Raw genomic sequence first — 18,601 nt, forward strand, 5'->3', positions numbered from 1 at the left:
CACTAGGTGGTGCTGGTGGTGAGTGCCCCCCTTCGCATTTATCTTCCCAGGAGGGAGGAACTGAAGATCTCTTGGACATGAGAATGACTAAATATGGTGGTTTAGAGTAACCATTGCTTTTTCTCTTATTTGCCATAAATATGAATGATACAAAACCCCTTTTCTGCACAAAGAGCCAACTAGCATAGCTTGGATTTAATAAGTGATTGCTTTGGCTAAAGCGTCACCTATTCTAAGAGGTGTGTATGTGCATCCTTGGCAAGGTTTGCACATGAGGTGAATGCTTTTCAATAAAATGGCATCTCCCTACTCCCCTTATGCCTATTTGATTTTGTAGCTGGGTTATAGTTAACCATACAGACGTGCTATGAGTTAAAGGAACTGGAAACTGGGATTCCAGGAACGCTGCAGCTTGAGCTAGTGCTGTGTAGCTCAAAAACTATGTTTTTCTTCTGGCTCGTCTACAGATGTGTCCGATCAATGCTACTGGTCAATTTCTTTTAGTGGCTGAGCTGGCCCTTGAGAAAGTAGCTCCACTTCTATGACGAGTATAGGAATTAAATTTGATTTAAGTAATAGATTGTCATCATCTACATGTTTTCCACAGCTTTCATTCAGGAAGATGAGCAGTATTTCTTACAAATTTTACCTGGGGCTCTGTTTCAATTAGTACAGTTTAATCCTCTGGAGACTGTGGGAGAGTATCTAACCTATGTGAAACTCTATGTATATGCTCACATATTCATTACTGCCTCTTGGCCAAGCAGACAGAAGTCAGGGACTTGCAGGTCAGCTTCCTGCAGAGGAGAAATCAAGGACACAGAGTTTGGGTATTTTCCTAGTGTAACTTCTTTATTTGCAAATATAGCCCAGTTCTGGAAAAGTGCTGGTCACAAACAGTGCACAGGAACCCCTCCAACCTCCCTCTCAGGCATCTCAGCCCAAACACCAATGCACAGGCCCCAGGAAACAACTCTCACCTCAGGAAATGACCATAGTTTAGAGAGTTTAAGGCAGAGAGAAAAGTCTCCTGCTGCTAGCCATGGCTTCCCCACAGAAACTTCATCAGAAAACCAGCAATACAGCATATTTTCCAAGGCTTGCTTGCTTGATAAGGAAAAAGAAGTGAGCGCCACCTGCCGATCCTTGCAATAAGAATAGGACCTACATTTTGAAAAATGACTCGTGAATTTGGGTACGTCGCCTTTTCACTGCCCAACTTGAGACTCTTTAAGGGTGCTTAATCTGCTGAACAACCATTCCCTGATGGGCATCCTTCAGGCACTGCAAACTGGCTGCCCAAAAATGGAGGATCCCAAAATCAGTAGCTGTTTTTTAAATGTAGACAGGTATGTACATTATAGGCACACCCAGAAGATTTCTCCCAGTTTGAAAGGTCTGCTGCTTTAAAACTTTGCTGCTTTGCCTCTCAAACAGGTGAAATCTTTAAGCCTGGGAGGAATGCTTTGTTTCCCCATTGTATATCCCAATAAGGACTTTTGTGTGTGATCTGGAAGAGGCCAGCACTCTGGGTTAAGTGCATGGTGTGTAATGAATAAGGGCTTTAAGAACGTAGCTAGATTGAGAAGATCTGAAGGCCCTAACCACTTTATTCATCCAAATATACCTGGCACATGCCTGTATGAAATGCATCTTGGACATCTAACCCTGCGGGTTTCTTATCCTCTTCCTCCTATTACTATTCATGTGAAACAAATGCCTCTCCCTCCCTGCAGGGGATACAAGAGACTTTGTGGGGGCTAAAAGAGGCTTAACTGTGCCCTTTAGAAGAAAAAGCTTCCTTTAAGGGCCAAATCATGCCTTTATTTGTGGATATGGCAAGGCTGTTGGCAATGGAAGTGATGCTGTGATGCTGCACAGGGCAGGATACTGTGCTCTGCAAGGGCTCCCTGTGTGGTAGGTTGATGTGGGGCCTCACTGGGCCAGAAATGGGACTTTCCTTTTCTTTCATTAATGCTTTTGTATAGTGTGGAGGAGGGAGAGAGGACTGGAGCTTGGAGGCGTGTTGTGAGATTTGGAAGACCAGAGAACCAAAGTAAAGGAGACTCTTTCCCCAGCAACGTCTAAGGACCAAGGGTAACCCCACCTGAGGGGGAAGAGGATAAGAAACCCGCAGGGTTTGAGAAAGGCTGGGACTCAGAGCGAGGAGCAAACCCAGACCCCTCCCCTGCTTCCCTCCTCTATCACCTTCCTGGGCCACTAACGGGGCCCTCAGTGCCCAAGAGCAGGGGCAAGCGATGGCATCTCAGCCCCCCCAAGAAAAGCTCAGGACTCACCATACGAACATCAGCCATCTTGTCACAGGTGGTACACAGTGTTCCATTGCACCATCATTGTCTGCAGAGTGGGAGAGAAAGGATGACCCTGTGAGTGCTAACGCCCGCCATTGACAGTAAAAGATGATGCAGATCTGCTTATCAATACATGCTTGTGCGGGAAACATGCACCAAAATGTTTTGTTTCATGCTAGTCCTCATGCAGTCAAAATATTTGAGGCCTAGATCAATGTTTTGATATTAGGCTTGCCTGCAGATTGGTATGCAGGTCGCTTATGCTCCAACTGTTTTCATGACTCAGGCATAAAACATGTAGGCATCTCCACCTCATGGGGAAGCAGGCACATATTTTTTCACTTACATCAGGCAAGAGCTTGTTATTTATATTTTTGTAAAAAAGCTTCTTGTGCTTCAGATTAATAGCCTGATTGAATTGCTGGTACAAACATTAAAATATTTAGCAGTGAGTTGCCTGCGTACAGCATGAAATCACATGATGAGCAGGAATACTGTCGCCAGTGGTTTGTAATCTGGTATCTGTTCAGAGCCATAGCTCAGAGATTGGAATTATGTGTTCTGTTTTCTAGATAGTTCCTCAGAGTGTTGCTCAGGAATACAGCTGTTTCAGTTGCAGATCCTAAAACTTTTCTTCCTAGCTAAGGAACATGGTTATGGCTGAGGCTGTAGTTTCAGTGAGTCTACCCGTGAGACCACAGAGTCTCCCTCCTGAACTTTGTTTGCTAACTGCCCTTACATGTAGATTGGAAGCAGCCCTAGCCATGCAGAGACCTTCTATCTGAAAGTTGACTGATGAATTCAGTTTTAGGGACTCGAGCCTGGGTTCAGAGTGTTGCACACATAGGTTAAAATATAGTGAGCAGGGCGGGCAGTATTAAGTAACCTAATTTTGCATTTACAAGAGCTCTGCTGAAGGTTACCAAGCTACTTCTGCTCTTATAAAGAGAGGAATATGTAGCTATGTGCCTCCTTTCTTGCTATGGATCACGCTTAATCTCATGTCTCCTCAGCTGTAGCCTGTCTAATCATATCCTCTCCTTTTCAGGCCTATGTTTTTGACAATAAGGGACTGAAGATTTAGGACCAATTTAGCAAAATACTTAAGTCTATCCTTATTCAGCAACTCACTTAAGCATATGCTTAAAGTTAAGCACATGGTTAAGTGCTTTCCTGAAGTAGTCTGATTTCTGCTTAACTCTACCTGCATCCACATGTAGCCTCCATTCACATGCACTAGATCAGAGCCAGCTAGTGTTCTTTACTGGTTACTGTGCTTGGACTGGGAGGCTCCAGGCCGGAGTGATTTTTTTTTTTTTAAAGGGACACATGTACAATAAACAAGATGGAAAAACAATCCATATTCCTGTATACATTGTGCCTCAGTCCATGCATTATAATGTGATTCATGCTAACACTAAGGTATATGTATAGATTTGTTTATATTTTCAAAAGCTGTTGAATGAACAAAGCTTGTCCTGATAGTTTGCTTTTCAAAAGAGATGTGCAAATGTACAAAACTTTGATATACATTTGCTTTGCTTCTCCTTCACTAATGAAGCCTGGTGTACAGAAACAGAAATCAACCATCCTCTCTTTTGTAAGATTTATCTGCACATCTGAGTGTTTCCTTACAGAAGAAACTAAACATGGATCTCACTGCTCAGCCAACTGTGTGTCCGTTAATGGGCCAGTGATTTGTCTCAGAAGTTAACTGGAATCTGACAAAGACTTCCTATTGAAGCCTGAAGCTGGCAAGAGGCACAGGAACACAGGAAGTGCCATACTGGATCAGACTAGGGGAACCGCTAATCTACAATCCTGCGTCCCACAGTAGACAGTACAGCCTCAGAGAAAACAGTAAGAAACCCTGCCATAAGCAGTCCTGGGATAAGCTACCTACAGGGAAACTTTTCTCCTAACCCCTGTCAGTTAGAGGTCAGCTTCTGGCCGGAGGTATGGGAGTTCATATCCCTTCCTAAACTCTTATTTTTTTGTTTTTCATCTTTGCTATCATAACTCTGCATATGGTTATCTATTTAAATGTCCAGTCCTTTCTTGAAGCCTACCAAGTACTTGAACGCAGTGATCTCTTGTGGCAATGAGTTTGTAACAGCGTGGCCTGCCCCTATAAGAGCTAGGGAACTTGGGCCAGCCTGCCCTGTTCAATTAACTCCGCCTATGCTATAAATAACTGCCTCCCACCCAGAAGCAGTGAGACTAATGGAGTCAGGTGTTACCATGGCAAATATGTAGGTGTTATAAAAGGAGCTGAGGGAAGCAAGGAACTCAGTCAGAGGAAGGTGCTCTAGGAGGTAAGGTAGATGTGTGAGGTAATGTCTACAGGAAGGTCCTTGGGAGTCCCCAGGGGATCTGCTAGCTAAAAAGGGCTTCTAGGGAGTGAGCTCTAGGAGGCTGTGCTCTTCCAAAAGAGCAAGAAAGTGCTCTGCAGGGCCTGGCTGTAGACATAAAGAACAGGGAACTCCAATGCATGGAAGACTGTGAGAAGGAGGGACTCCAGGGAAAGGAGCTTGGGAGTGGCTCTCTGAACATAGCAGGAAAGCGCTGATAGCCTAGAAGGAGTGAGAGCTGAGTCTAGAAGATGAGCTAAAAAGTAGCACATATAGGTCAGGATGTTTGGCAGTTTGGCTGTTTGTTTGGACTTTGTTACCCTAGAAGGGTTTAAAATTTGTCATATTACCAACTTTGTCCCAGGGTTGGCCGAGGGGACCCACCTCAAGGCAGGGAGTCCCTCCAGTACCACATTGGTTCAGAAAGGGGTGTGATTGGGGAGCCAGGACCAGTGATGGTTCCACAAGCTAACCGCACACTGTGTGAACCAGAATTTATTTTGATCAGCCTAAAACTTGCTGCCTTTCAGTTTAATTGAACATTTCCTTCACCCGTAGGCAACAGAGGCTTCCTGCATGAAAGGCTGATATACAGTGTGTTTATACTAAGCTTCAGAGCTGTGAATAACAGTCAACTTTGTGTATGAGCTTGCTATCTTGTTCTGTTAGCTAACAGCTTCGGGTGCTGAAATAAAAGTAACACCCTGAAAAATGTCTTTAAGAAAACTTATCTACCCTGGAACTCACATTTCAGAGACATAAATAGTCTCTCATAACTGTTAAGCCTTTGTGATTTCATCTGCAGCATGGAAACCAGCCCAGTGGAAAAATCCTAGGGTGGACTCCTGTTTTAAACATATAAAATAGCCTGTAAACTAAGGGGTCATTATGTGCCAAGTAGGATGGAAGTTGTTGTGACTGGGAACTTACCCAGCAAGAATTGAAAAGAAGCAACCAAACTCATTTAATGTAGACAGAAATAGTCCTTTTCCTAACCATAATGGACCTGACTCTCCTCATTTGCGTAAGTATAAATTAGGAATAACTTCACTAAAGTAAATTAAGTTATTTTGACTTTATATTACAGTAAGAGAGAGGAGAATCTGATCTCCTAGCATGTGAAGGGTTGTAACTTAAAAAGTAGCTGTAAGTCAAAGATTTATGGGTAAAAGTGCATAGCTTCCATGGAAAAGAAAATAAGAGAATTGATCACGTGTAAAGTTCAGAAAGCTTTTTTTAAAAACAGTATTTCAGCCCATAATCAATAGAACTCTGACATGCGTTGGCAAGACTAGCAATGGGCTGACAAAGAATCCAGAGTAAATCAAACAGCATGAAATCAGGCTATCCATCAAAACTCAGCCTTTTCGTTTCATGACCGAGCAATTGCATCACTATTCAAAGGGCTCATTCTTGTGTCATGTGTGTTGTCTTAGGCAAATCAGCTCTGGAAATCCACTTGGAAGGAGGAAGAGAAACCAGAATTTTGTCAAGATTTATCCAAAAATCAATATTTGTGAAGCCATAATGCCATAGGAGGAGTGCCTGGCTGTTTCAGGACCCTCAGTCTGTCACAGGATGTCAGAGGTGTTTTCACACCTTTCAACAGGCAAATGACCTACAAAGGCAGCTAATGTACGAACAGCTTCTCCTCTCAATGGCCCAGACCACATCGCTGCATGTAGGAGGTTCGCACCCCGCCTGTACTGAAAAGTGGTTCAGCCACTTCTGTAGCAGCACCCTCTCCTTCCTTAGACCACGTTGAGGTCTGTCTCTGGGGCCCCACAGAGGGGGGAGCAGCAGTGAGGAAGCTTGGGTCAGGTGAAGGTGGGCTGAGGAGCTGAGCTGGGGGAATGTTTACATTCCCCTTGTATCATTCCCCGAAGTTTACTTGCAGAAAGCAGCGCTCTATTTTCTGTAGAGTTCCTCCACTGTGGGGCAGCCTCCCCTTTAAGATGTTTCCAGCCCAGCCAGCCTTTTCACAAGCTACCATACTGTAATTTCAGGATATAATATTGGGGTTTTCTGGGAAGGGGAACAGGAGGAGGCAACAGCATAAGAGATGATCACTGTTTTTTTCTTGTTTGTTTGTTTTGGTTAAGTTTCCTAGCTCTATATTGTAAGTGGCAATGATGAAAAACATCTATCTTCTCTTGATGTGCAACTGTAAAGTTCCTTAGTGCTTGTGGGAGTCCCACAGACACATCAAGGACAGAGAGCGAGATCCCTAACATGACTTCACAACAAGAACAGTGCCACTTTGTAACTAATTCTCCTCCTTGCTCAGACCACGTAGGGCATGTGCAGTCTAATGTTTTCCTAATATACCCCACTAGCAGTTGGATTTTCATTTTTGAGTCAGAACTTCATGTGCTCCAGGGAAGTGTGAAAGGGGTCAGCTTTTATGAATTTGCTGTAGTGCCAGTTAGATTTTAAAGCTGAAGTCTAGGGTTGCCAACTGGGTAAGTGTTAGCCAATATAGAATAGAATCTAAATCGGGTTCTCAACCTTTTTCTTTCTGAGCCTTCCCCTCATTCTCCCACACCAACATGCTATAAAAATTCCATGGCTAACCTATGCCACAACAACTGTTTTTCTGCATATAAAATCCAGGGGCAGTGCAGGGTGTAGCAAGCAGTGCAGTTGCCTGGGCCCCATGCCGAAGGGGCCCCTGTGAAGCTACTTTGCTCAGGCTTCAGCTTCAGCCCTGGGTGGTAGAGCTTGAGGCACTGGGCTTCAGCCCCACTGGATGAGGCTTCAGCTTTCTGCCCTGGGCCCCGGCAAGTCTAATGCTAGCTTTCCGGGGTGGCCTCCCTGAAACCTGCTTGTGGCCCCTCAGGGGGCTTTGGACCCCTGGTTGAGAACCACTGATCTAAAGGATAATGCCCCTCTATTGAGTTCATGGGACATTAGCTGACTAACTTTAATGCTGGGTTCTTTTCAGGTCAACTTTGAACTCAAACAGTATTTCTCAAATCAGGACTTGCTTATTCTTAACCAGCCAACAATTTATTAATTTGCCCAGAACCACATTAATATACAATCAACAGTCTACAATCAGGTGTAGACACAATCAATGTTCTAGATTGTACTACACATGAAGTAGCCCTGCAAGCAATTTTCACAGATTAGAGTTGAGGCTCAATGGTTATACCTTGGAACAAGGCAAATAACCAATATAATTACTTACTATCATCAATCTCAGTTTCTTTAGTATCTAACACAATTATCACACTTCCGAGGATGCTTTTGTCTTTATGGCAATGATTTTCAAGCTGTGGTGCATGGACCCCTGGAGGGTCTGCACTCTGTCTAAGATTTCCAAAGGGGTCTGGACCTCTATTTGAAATTTTTCTAGGGCTTTGCAAATGAAAAAAGGTTGAAAACCACTGCTTTAAGGCACTTTTAAGAATATGGTTACTAATTGTCTGAATGGTTTGGTCCAAAAGGGACAAGTTTAGAAAATACCAAAAGCAATTGTTTAAAGTTTTTGTTTTCTGTCTCTCAGGCCAATTTACTTGGATTTAGGAAGAAGTTAAAATCTAAAATATGATTACTTGAGGACTCACTAGAGAGTGCAGACTTAGTAAGATAACCTACAGTTATTTGTACTTCCCCTTCTATTCTTTAATATAATCTTTGAAATGAAATCTCACCATTCTTATCCCCTTAACCCTGATATGGGGAAGAGTCCTTTCCACATGACTGGTCTGGGCATTGGTCAGTCAGGTGTAGCAGAGACCCATTAAGCTAAACTAGCAATGATTGATGAGCAGTAGTCCAAACACTAGCAGTGGTGGTCAGACAGCCAGATGTCAGAAAATCCATAGGAAAGAGAACTCTGCATATGTTCCTTAACTGAGCAACAGAAGAGAGGATTTTATTCAAGGAAAAAAGGAGTCAAATAAGCCAAATGAATTAAGCAGGCACTTACAAAGCCCTGAAGTGAAATTTACATAAACTTTTTACTTGACACAAACAATATTCTGTTGGCTCTGAGAGGGGCCAAGCTATCTCTCCTTAATCTGAGCTCAAAATGTCAGGCAAAGGGATCTATAAAGTGAGCATGATGCAGTGCAGATACGCATTTATAAGATCAGAGTCCGTAGATAGGGTGGCCTTATCCTTGTTTTTACTTCCACTGTCTGTAGCGAGACTCTTGACCTACAGTATGTACCAAATCTGCTGTCTTATATTTGTGCTCCTTTTGTTTTTCTGTTGTATAATTTTAAATCATATTTGTATTATATCACACTCCAGCACAATATTTATAAATGGAGAATGACTTGGCATAATTCTTAGTGCAGCCTGCCTGCCATCACAGAAGCGTTCTTCACATCCTCCTTCTCTCAAGAGCTGGGAAATCTGAGCTGCAACTTCTTTGAAAAAGGCTGGGCACTGCTTAGCAGCAGAATTGCTGAGTGTCCAGGGAACTTCAGCTTCTCTGAAGGGAATTCATGTGAATGCTGGTACAGAGAGAGAGAAATGCATCTCAGCCTTAGACCTTGGTGTCAGTTGGTTTCCTTGATTGTAAACATCACCTGTTGTTGATGTGCAAATGCAGCAGCACCCTGACAGCCCTACTGCAGTACTGCTGATATAAAGGAAGAGCTGTAGAGCTGAATATCACATTAGGGCCCGATTCATCCCTGGCATAGTTCTATAAGCTTTTATAGAGTTACTTCAAGAATGAATTTAGCCCATTGGACCAAGTCCTTCTTTGTGAACAGCATAGGTCCATCAATACCTCAGCTGTTTTAAAACTTGACTGAAAGGGACTGTGTGACTGAGAGCCAGGTGATACCCAGGAAGGAGCCTTGTATAGTTGTCAGGGTTCCCTCCCCACTCTGAACTCTGGGTACAGATGTGAGGACCCATATCAAAGACCCCCTAAGCTTATATTCCACCAGCTTAGGTTAAAAACTTCCCCAAGGCACAAATTCCTTTCCTTGTCCTTGGACTATATTGCTTCCACCACCGAGTGATTTAAACAAACATTGAGGGAGGGACCACTTGGAGCCCTATCTCCCCCAGAACCTCTTCCACCCCCTTTCCTGGGTGTGGGACTTGAGAATAATATACCAACCGATAGGTTAACCAAGTGATCACAGACCAAATCCTTGTGTTTTAGGACACTGAAAATCAATCAGGTTCTTAAAAGAAGAATTTTATTTAAAAAAAAAGTAAAAGACTCATACCTGCAAAAATCAGGATGGAAGATAACTTTACAGGGTAAATAAAAAGATTTTAAACATAGAAGATTCCTCTCTAGGCTTAACTTCAAAGTTACAAAAACAGGAATAAACCTCCCTCTTAGCACAGGGAAAATTCACAAGCTAAAACAAAAGATAATCTAATGAATTTCCTTGCTATTACTTACAATTTCTGTAATTTTTAGATGTATCAGTTCAGGATGTTTTTAGGAGCTGGGTCACCTGCTTGGTCCCTCTCTCTTTGTCCTGAGAGGGAACCAACAAAGAGAGCACAAACAAAACCTCTCCCCACTCCCCCGATTTGGAAGTATCTTCTTTCTCCATTGGTCCTCCTGGTCAGGTGCCAATTAGGTTAATTGAACTGATTAACCCCTTAGAGGTAAGTGATTCTGTACCTCTGGCCAGGAAGGATTTATGTTACTGCATACATAAAGGTTGTTACCCTTCCCTTTATATTTATGATGATAGTGTTGTCAAAGAATTATTAGTGAGGCCTGTTCTGAGGAGTGAAGGGTTGTGTTTGAGATACTATTAGGGTCTGGGACAGGTGGAGTGATGTGAGTCTGGGACCATGTCTGTGCAACTGCTCATCTTTTATGGGTCCCAGATAATATGACTCATCCAATACCCTACTGGATCATCTATAGGTCACAGGCTGGTGCATCTAGAGAGGGTGAGAGGAAGTCTTTCACCATGAGCCAAGGGGAAGGACTTGACCTGGGAAGAGTGGCTGCTCTTTACTCTGGCAGGACATTCTTTTTGGTGTGCCTGGGTGGCTGCTGTGACACTGTAAATCTATACTCATGCACTTAATTTGTGGAGTTACTCTGGAATTACATAGTCGTAGCTGAGACCAGAATTTGGATTGTAAAATGAGTGTCCTCTTTCATTCCAATAGGACAACTTAGGTCTTGTGTAACTTTCCATCTGTTTATCTCAGAAGCTCTTTCTCAAACATGAATATAGGGGTTGGAGGATCAATTCCTTAAACTAGAAAAAAAGAGATGAGAACTGCACTCATGTAAGTGCACACCCAGTAGAAATTATTGCACTCATGTAATGGAGTGTCCCCAACCTGATGCTATGCTCATGGCTACATTAGTCCCATGGATCCCAGTGGGTGGCTTTATGCTAAATCGCATGTCCTTTAAAAATTAAGAACTGTGGGCCACTCCTCAGCTGGTGTATATTTTTATTCCTCAATTGACTTACAGTGACTTACACCTGAGGAAGATAAGGTCCTTTGCTTTACACTGTGAGCCTCAGCACTGTAAGTCACAGAAAACATGGATTCTGTTTGAGTCTCTACATTCAGTTCTCACTGGATCTCTCTTGCCTTCTGGTTATCTTGTTCATGCTGGTTTCCAGCCACTGATGAGAGGAAGTGCACACCCAATAGAAATTACTGTTTTTACCCTCCTATGTTCTCAGTTAAGTCCATTAATGGCTATTAGCCAGGATGGGTAAGGAATGGTGTCCCTAGCCTTTGTTTGTCAGAGGGTGGAGCTGGATGGCAGGAGAGAGATCACTTGATCATTACCTGTTAGATTCACTCCCTCTGGGGCACCTGGTATTGGTCACTGTTGGCAGACAGGATACTGGGCTGGGTGGACCTTTGGTCTGACCCAGGATGACTGTTCTTATGTTCTTTTCCAAATAATTGTCTGTTATTTAAGAGGCAACGTGACATGATCTCTGGACTGGAAGTCCTGGAATCCACATCTCCTTCCCAGTTCTGCCACTGGCTTACTTTGTGGATTGGGGCAAGTCCCTTATCCTGTCTGTACCTAAGTTTGCTCTTCTGTAGAATGAGGGCAATAATACTTTTCCTTTGACATGAGCTTTGAGACCTCTGGGTGTGAAGTGCTAAATACTATTATTCAAGTTTTCAAAGCCTCAATTCTGTTAAAACCTATGATTGCCAAGTAGTAATACTCAGATGTGGACATGTGAATTTTTGCCACTAATAAAGTGATTGATTAACATAGAGATGAAGAGGAAACCTGTAAAAACTGCATGCTCCATCTAAGCCTATGTAGGGTCTAACATTCCACTTGCTCTGTATCTGGCTCTGCATTATAAGGCCTTGGAGCAGGTTTCCCAGCCTTAACTATGACACTATCTGTTGGATCCTCCTGCAGATCTAAAATAGGCTTCAATGTTGTTTCCTGCTCTCCCAAAGAATTGGAAATAGATCTATGGCATGTGCTTTGTCTTAAAAGTAGGAAGATCCTATTTCATCTGTTAGTGGCTCACAAAGAAATATGGGGATGAGTTATAAGGGATTGAGACAATTTTAAAAGAGGGAAAACTTCACTACAAGAGTTTCTTATTCTCACAATCTCATCTCCGTGTGGTGTTTTTTTCTCCTTCCCTACTACTAGAGGGAAAGGACAGGGAGTGGGGTCCCTGGCAGGGCAAGACGCTTCCTGGTGAATAGTAATGGGTACAAAATCTTTTGCTTTCCTGGAAAATCCCCTGTTGTTGTACCATAACATTTCTTGTCACTCCCCCTAGTACTTTTACCTTGGGCAGGAACCTAGTGTGGGATTTTCAAAGGAGCCCTGAAGTCCACTTTCCAGGCTGCTGTGACCAAAGCATTTCAATGAAACCCTACAGACATAGGAAACTATTCTCTCACTGCAGCAGCTGGCCTAAGAGCTGCCATGTCTTCATGGGCAGGAGTATCTTCCAGCTGTGAAGACAGAAGGACCCTGGGTTATCCTGTGAATTTCAAATGGATTGCAATGTGCCCTTAAAATTAAGCTGGTGGATACTCCTGCCTATGACCTGATAGAAGGGATCTGGCTTGGTCATGATGTGCTGAGTGAATGATCACGTTTTTTGTGTGCCTAGTGGCACTGGTTTCACTGAGGCCTTCCCCAAAGGCATACTGGTTCAAACTTTCATCTATACCTACAGTCACAAGCTGAAGTGTCAAATATTTTCTTTAGGGATTACTGCAGGAGAAATACTTCTAAACTCACTGTCAGTTCTGGCCCTGGAGTGCTTCAGTGAATCCTGTTTTCCTCCTAGCACCCGTGCTCTGCTTTTGGAAAGAGTGGCATCTGTTTCGCAGGGTCCTTAGTGTTGTCTATATTTTAGAAACACAAAACCACAGCCGGAATGGACTTTTGCCTTTTTCTAAGCTCACTGTATGAGATTATGAAATCTCTGATGAAAGCTTTAGGATTTTATTGGAGCATGATGACAAAGGGACATTCATAGTAATATACTGGTTGAAAATAAATTCTGCATGTCAGCTAATCCGAAGGACAGATAAATAGCTATGGAAACATTGTTCCTCTTCCATTCACCAGCTCAGCAACAAATTTCCTCTTTGGCCATGGAAAAAGTGATGGCAGAAACTAGGGGTTCTGTTCCCCTCCAGGCTCCTGCTTTAGCACTGGGGGAAGAACTCTCTCCTAAAAAGGAAAGGGAGATGAATAGTGCAGAGGGAAAGATGAGTTGTGGCCAGAAATGACTGCAGAACAAGGGAGGGGAGGAAAAGAGACAAGAAGAAAAGTAAAATGGCGAGATGGGTGAATGATTGGGTATATGCTCTGTCCTCTACTTTTTCTGATATTCAGATAACCAATGTTGTGAGTCTGCTATTTGTGACTGTAATTGTGAATGGTGAACTTCAAAACACTGAGCCTTCTTCTGAATGCTATTAACGTCTGTTTCGATAGGCATTTTGTTCATCCCACATGCTTCTCAGCATATAAACTGTTGTTGGTTGGACTTCTTTGTCCTGGGCCACTCAAACAATATTGTCCTTCAGCTTGAGTTTTGACAAGATTAGGTGGCCCAGCTTCACATCAGCATTCAATTATAGATTAAATCATTTGTTCTCAACCTCAGATGTGAGAGTGCTGCAATCAGACTGTGCCAGGATGGCAAATGCTCTGCGGTGAAGTACTCCGCTCTTTAGGAAAAGACTAACAATCCATTCTGACTGTGCAAGGACCCAGGAAACAAGCATGGTTCTTGACAGAGAGCAGAACCTGGTTGCTGAGTAGAGAATAGAGTTCACTGAAGCCCTTTGAACAGCATAAAATGAGGCAATTGGCATTCTTTACCCAGGACAGAGCCAGAGTGGATAAACTAGGAGTAATGCAGATCAGAAAAGAGGCTCTGTACACTGGCCTGTCTATGTGGGGAAGCTTTTAGAATGTTTGCTCACACTATACCTGGCTCAAGATGCTGTGGGCAGGGTCGAGAGCTAAGCAAGCAAGCATTCTGCTAGCTATCTGGTACAGCTTTACCAGTCTACTGTTGGGCTGGCCTCAGTCTTCCTTTCTATCCCCCCTTTCCCTGAGCTCAAACTTCTAATCAGCTTGAACTGTGAGCTGGTTTAGTAAGGTGAATACTGAAGGTGTCCACTCTAGATACCACCAACCATGCTATACATGTCACCTATGAAGATTCAAAGGTCTCCAGGAGGGAAAGAAAACTGTATGAATCCCCTGACTGTACAGCCTAGCTCTGAGCACTAAACATCCATCATAGCCCCCTAAAGTTGCATATGGGAAGTAGGAAGCAATGCAACAGGGAGTCAAAAAAATCTTCAAAGTTTCTGCATTGTTCTTCAAATTTCTCCTTAAAACTCACCTCTCACACTATGGTGCCAACAAAACACTCAAGAATGCTTAGGTAGCCTGGACTGTGCTGCGATAGCTGCTTCTTATCCCTATTATAAATCTCTTGTTACTTTGTGCTCCTTTTCTGTTTGTATCTGCTTATGTCATTTTTGCACTGCTTTGGGGGCTAGGACTGTCCTTTCTTGGTGTGGTGTGTGTACACAATACACAGCACAGTGTGCAACTTATTGGCCCTGCTGGGGCAGTGCTACTATAATACAAACGTTAGATCCTCCACCCCAAATGTTTTGTAAAGAAAAGTAACCTGTTTTACTTTGATCTAAGTGCAAGTAACAAAATGGCTCCACCTAGCACCAGAATAACAGTGATTAACTTCCTAAGAGTTCACTGAGTCTTTCCCTATGGATATCTTGTTATGATACTGAGATCTCATTATGGGACACTTCATCATAAGGAAAGATTGTTAGTAGTAGTACGGGACTGTAGCTAGGTTATAATTTAGGTTCCAATATATTTAATATGGTGTGGAGAGGCAGGCATATACTTAAAATCCATTGTACATGGACTTGAAGTTCAAATAGAACTCTTCCCTGTGTTTGTACTCATTTTGTGTTCCACTTTCCACAGATGTCAGAGCATGAATGTTGACAGCATCAAATTTCAGATTCCCCTGTGTAAATATTGGCAGAAATAAAAAGTTAACTTTTCTTTAGTGAGTATTCACGTTAGAAGTACTTCCCCACTCATCCATCCAGGAAACAAAACATAGGCTGTGGTTTACCAGCTCAATTCTAAAACCAGGTAACACAACTCTTATTACAAATATTCGTTAGTGCAAACTTGCAGTGATCTTTAATGACCAATCTATAAATAAGAAAAACTTTAAAAGGTTCTTGTAATGAATAAATCAAAAATCTATGGCTATTCCATGATCAGAAAAAGGAGCTAAAATAGTTGAATACATTATTTGTTGGAAATCATTCACTCAATTCTAATAGGGACTTTTTTCTCTCAAAGTCTTCCAGGAAGAGAATGGTCTGTAAATGAGATCACAGCCACACACACAAAACACTTTAGCACTTTGTAAGATTGTAGCAGCTAACATAATTGCCATGTATAAACTTAAATGATGACTGTATTGCTGGGAGGCAAGTATTCCAGCACTCCATTCCATGAAAGAGAGCTGCTGAGGGCCTTACTGACTTGGCACACAGCAAATATGCTCCTTGCAATAAAATAATTGTCTAAGAGCATACATGTGAGTTACTCTGCCTGCTCTAGCCTTTTGAAGTGCCAGAGGACTCTAGCCTGATTACTCTTTTCTGTAATCTCTCAGGGTTGGTTGGCAGGTGTTGGGTGTGGTGTTACCAACCCTTTTCACTTTAAAAGTAGGGTTGGTGCTAGTTACCAAGGGTATGTCAACACAGCTGATATTAAAGCACTGGGAGCCCAGCTACCAGTGCTGTAGCACTGTCTACACTGCCACTTTACAGCACTGAAACTTGCACTGCTCAGGGGGGTGAAGTAAAGAATTTCTAACTAGGCCTGTGTGTGTGACTGGAATCTCTTATTGTAATCCTGCCTGAGCATTCCCCTTAAACCAGAGGCTGAGACAGGAGGGAACAGAGGAATTGCCATACAGGGTCAGACCTCTGGTCCATCTAGCCCAGTATTTCCCCTGTGAGGGGCTGCCCCAAGCATGTGGTTCCCAGGATTCTGAGCAAGTCCCTTACTACTCAGATTATTGTCGTTTTCCCTCTTTGCTCCCACTTCTGCACATAGCAAAACTACTAGGAGCCTGGGATTCACCCTTCCATGGCCCTGGCTAGCAGAGCTAGAAATCTAGCAGTGTTTTAAAATCCCCCGGCCCAAGGGGACAGCACTCGCCCTGCGAGGTGAGAGTCAGGTCCCCTGGATGAAGGCGAGGGGAGAGAGAGAAGGAAGCGCTGCCTGGCTCTGACGTGCAGTCTGTTAAACATCCAAGGTTGGTAGTAGCTAAGTAGTTTCAGCCTGTGCCGAGGGAACTGCAGTGAGCTGAGCGCGAGATGCTGTTCTCCAGAAGAGCCGCCGGATGGCAGCAGGGGCAGCAGCTCGTCAGCCGCTGACTGTGTTTCTCTGCCCATTCAGGCAGCAGGGAAAAGGGAGCGAGGAAGGGCGCCCGCGAGAGAGGCGCTTTCTCCGCAGCCTGGGAACCTGCCTCGGATCCCGCAGGGGTTTCCAGCAGCCGCTGCCTGGCTGTGCACTGGGCTCCCCGCTGCTCTCCATGGACTGAGGCTGCTTGGGCACCAGGCTTTGCATCAGCAGCACAGAGGGGTCCTCACCGTGGGGGGACTGGACGTGAGCTCCCAGGGACACTGACAAGGTAACCGCTCTGCTTGCTCCAGCAGGTCTCCAGCTGCCCAGCGCCGCTGCAGGGATCCCCCCCACTCCTGCCGCGGGAATGAGAGAGGAGAGAGAGGCAGGTCACTTGGATCGGAGGGTGACCTGGTGCTTTTGATCTGAGAGGCTTTAGCCGGTGCGTACGGGGTGTCATTTCCCTCTTCGTAACACGCTGAACGTGTCTCTCTGGTGGTGGTTTGAAGGGCTGCTGAGAGCCCCACGTGCTGAGGCGGGAGTTTGCCTCTGTGGGACACGTTGTACATTCACAGTTCCGAGGGGAAATTGGCCAGTTGTTGGGCCCCACGGGGCGTAAGTGACTATTCAGCACCCGTGTCTCCCAATCTGCATCCGCTCTTCAGGCCCCCCTGATGTCCCCCAACGGGTGGCAGAGAGTCCTTGTCTGCTAGCAGGCTAATGGGATCCCGCCCTGTAGGTTAGTTAATCTCAGATCACGTGGTTTATAGCTTTGAAGGGGTTCTGTCTTGACACAAATTACTGATCTCATCTGGGGAATTCCTGGCCCTTCTTCGATTGTTACTTGGTTCTTTCCGCATAAGGAACCATTTCAGAGCTGCTTTCCCCTCCACACTGACTAACCCTGGGGTGGTTGTAATCACAGTGCGTGTAAGGAAGAGGGAGCCTCTTCTTGTTTTGGAATTTGTCCCATCTAGATAACCCAAGAGCTCATTCCAGAGGGTTTTGTACAAGAGGTTAAGGGGGAAAAGTTATTTTTAAAATCACCCCGGCCCAGGGGGACAGCACTCGCCCTGCTAGATGAGAGTCAGGTCCCCTGGATGAAGGCGAGGGGAGAGAGACCCTGATCTCTTCAGTTTGGTAATAGACGTGTTGGGCCATATCCAGGGGTCCAGCTTGATGCAGTGTGCAAATTGGGAAAGGTGGGTGGGTGTCTTGCAGCTCCCTGTTGTTCTCCCCTGATGCTGTGCTGTGCCAGGCTGATCCCTGGAAACTGTGCTAGAACAGCCTATGAGTTGCTACAATTTACATGGAGCTGTAGTGGCTCCAGGGGGCTGAAATTTCAGTGCAGGATTGGGGTAGTATAGAAACATCTCAAAATGCCACTTTTCCTCTGGCCGCACTATAATTGAGACGTATAAACTTAAATAATGACTATACTGCTGGGAGACAAGTATTTAGCAGCAAAGACAAGTGGTGTAAGTCACTACTCCAGCTCTACATCACCAGAGGAACCTCTTTACACTCCCTGAGTGATCTCCTCTGAGCTGGTAAATTCCTTTTAGAGCCAGATTATGCCAGCAGCATGGAGCAAACTGTACTGTAGAATCTGGCTCACTGTTACCATTGGGATTAGTGTTTCACAAATGACATTGCCATAGTCCTTTTCTCCAGGCCACTTTTTTTAATAAAAAGCCCTTAAATTAACATATCCTTTGCTAAAAATATAATTTTTTCCTTTAGTCTGAGGAAGTTTCAGGTCTGACATGGCAGAATTAAATAGTCACTGTGGTGATATGAACTCTCAACAGAAATAGTAGAAATCATCATTGTTTTCTATGCATCCCTCTACTGATAAGACTTTGTTCTTTGGATTGAAGAATAGTATCACTTAATTTTGCTAGTGTCTCAAGCATAGCACAATTACACAATTCTGTGGATGAAAGAAGCCAGTGCTTATTATCTTCCGACATCCCACCAGCCTTGTATGCAGAGTGCTCTTGTCCCTGTTTTGTGTTCAGTGACAGGAGAATGCACTGGAAGAGACC

General features: G+C 44.0%; 1 long non-coding RNA gene across 1 annotated transcript in view; it reads left to right on the forward strand.

Annotated features, from left to right (window-relative positions):
- Window positions 1-16,643: 16,643 nt before the first annotated feature.
- LOC116824534 (uncharacterized) overlaps window positions 16,644-18,601 on the forward strand; it is a 45,141-nt gene continuing 43,183 nt past the window's right edge. The window contains exon 1 of the long non-coding RNA XR_004373650.1: window positions 16,644-16,842. This is a non-coding gene — a long non-coding RNA (uncharacterized LOC116824534). The remainder of the gene's footprint in view (window positions 16,843-18,601) is intronic.

Source organism: Chelonoidis abingdonii, chromosome 9, assembly GCF_003597395.2.
Source record: "Chelonoidis abingdonii isolate Lonesome George chromosome 9, CheloAbing_2.0, whole genome shotgun sequence".
In the NCBI taxonomy this organism is placed as follows: domain Eukaryota; kingdom Metazoa; phylum Chordata; order Testudines; family Testudinidae; genus Chelonoidis; species Chelonoidis abingdonii.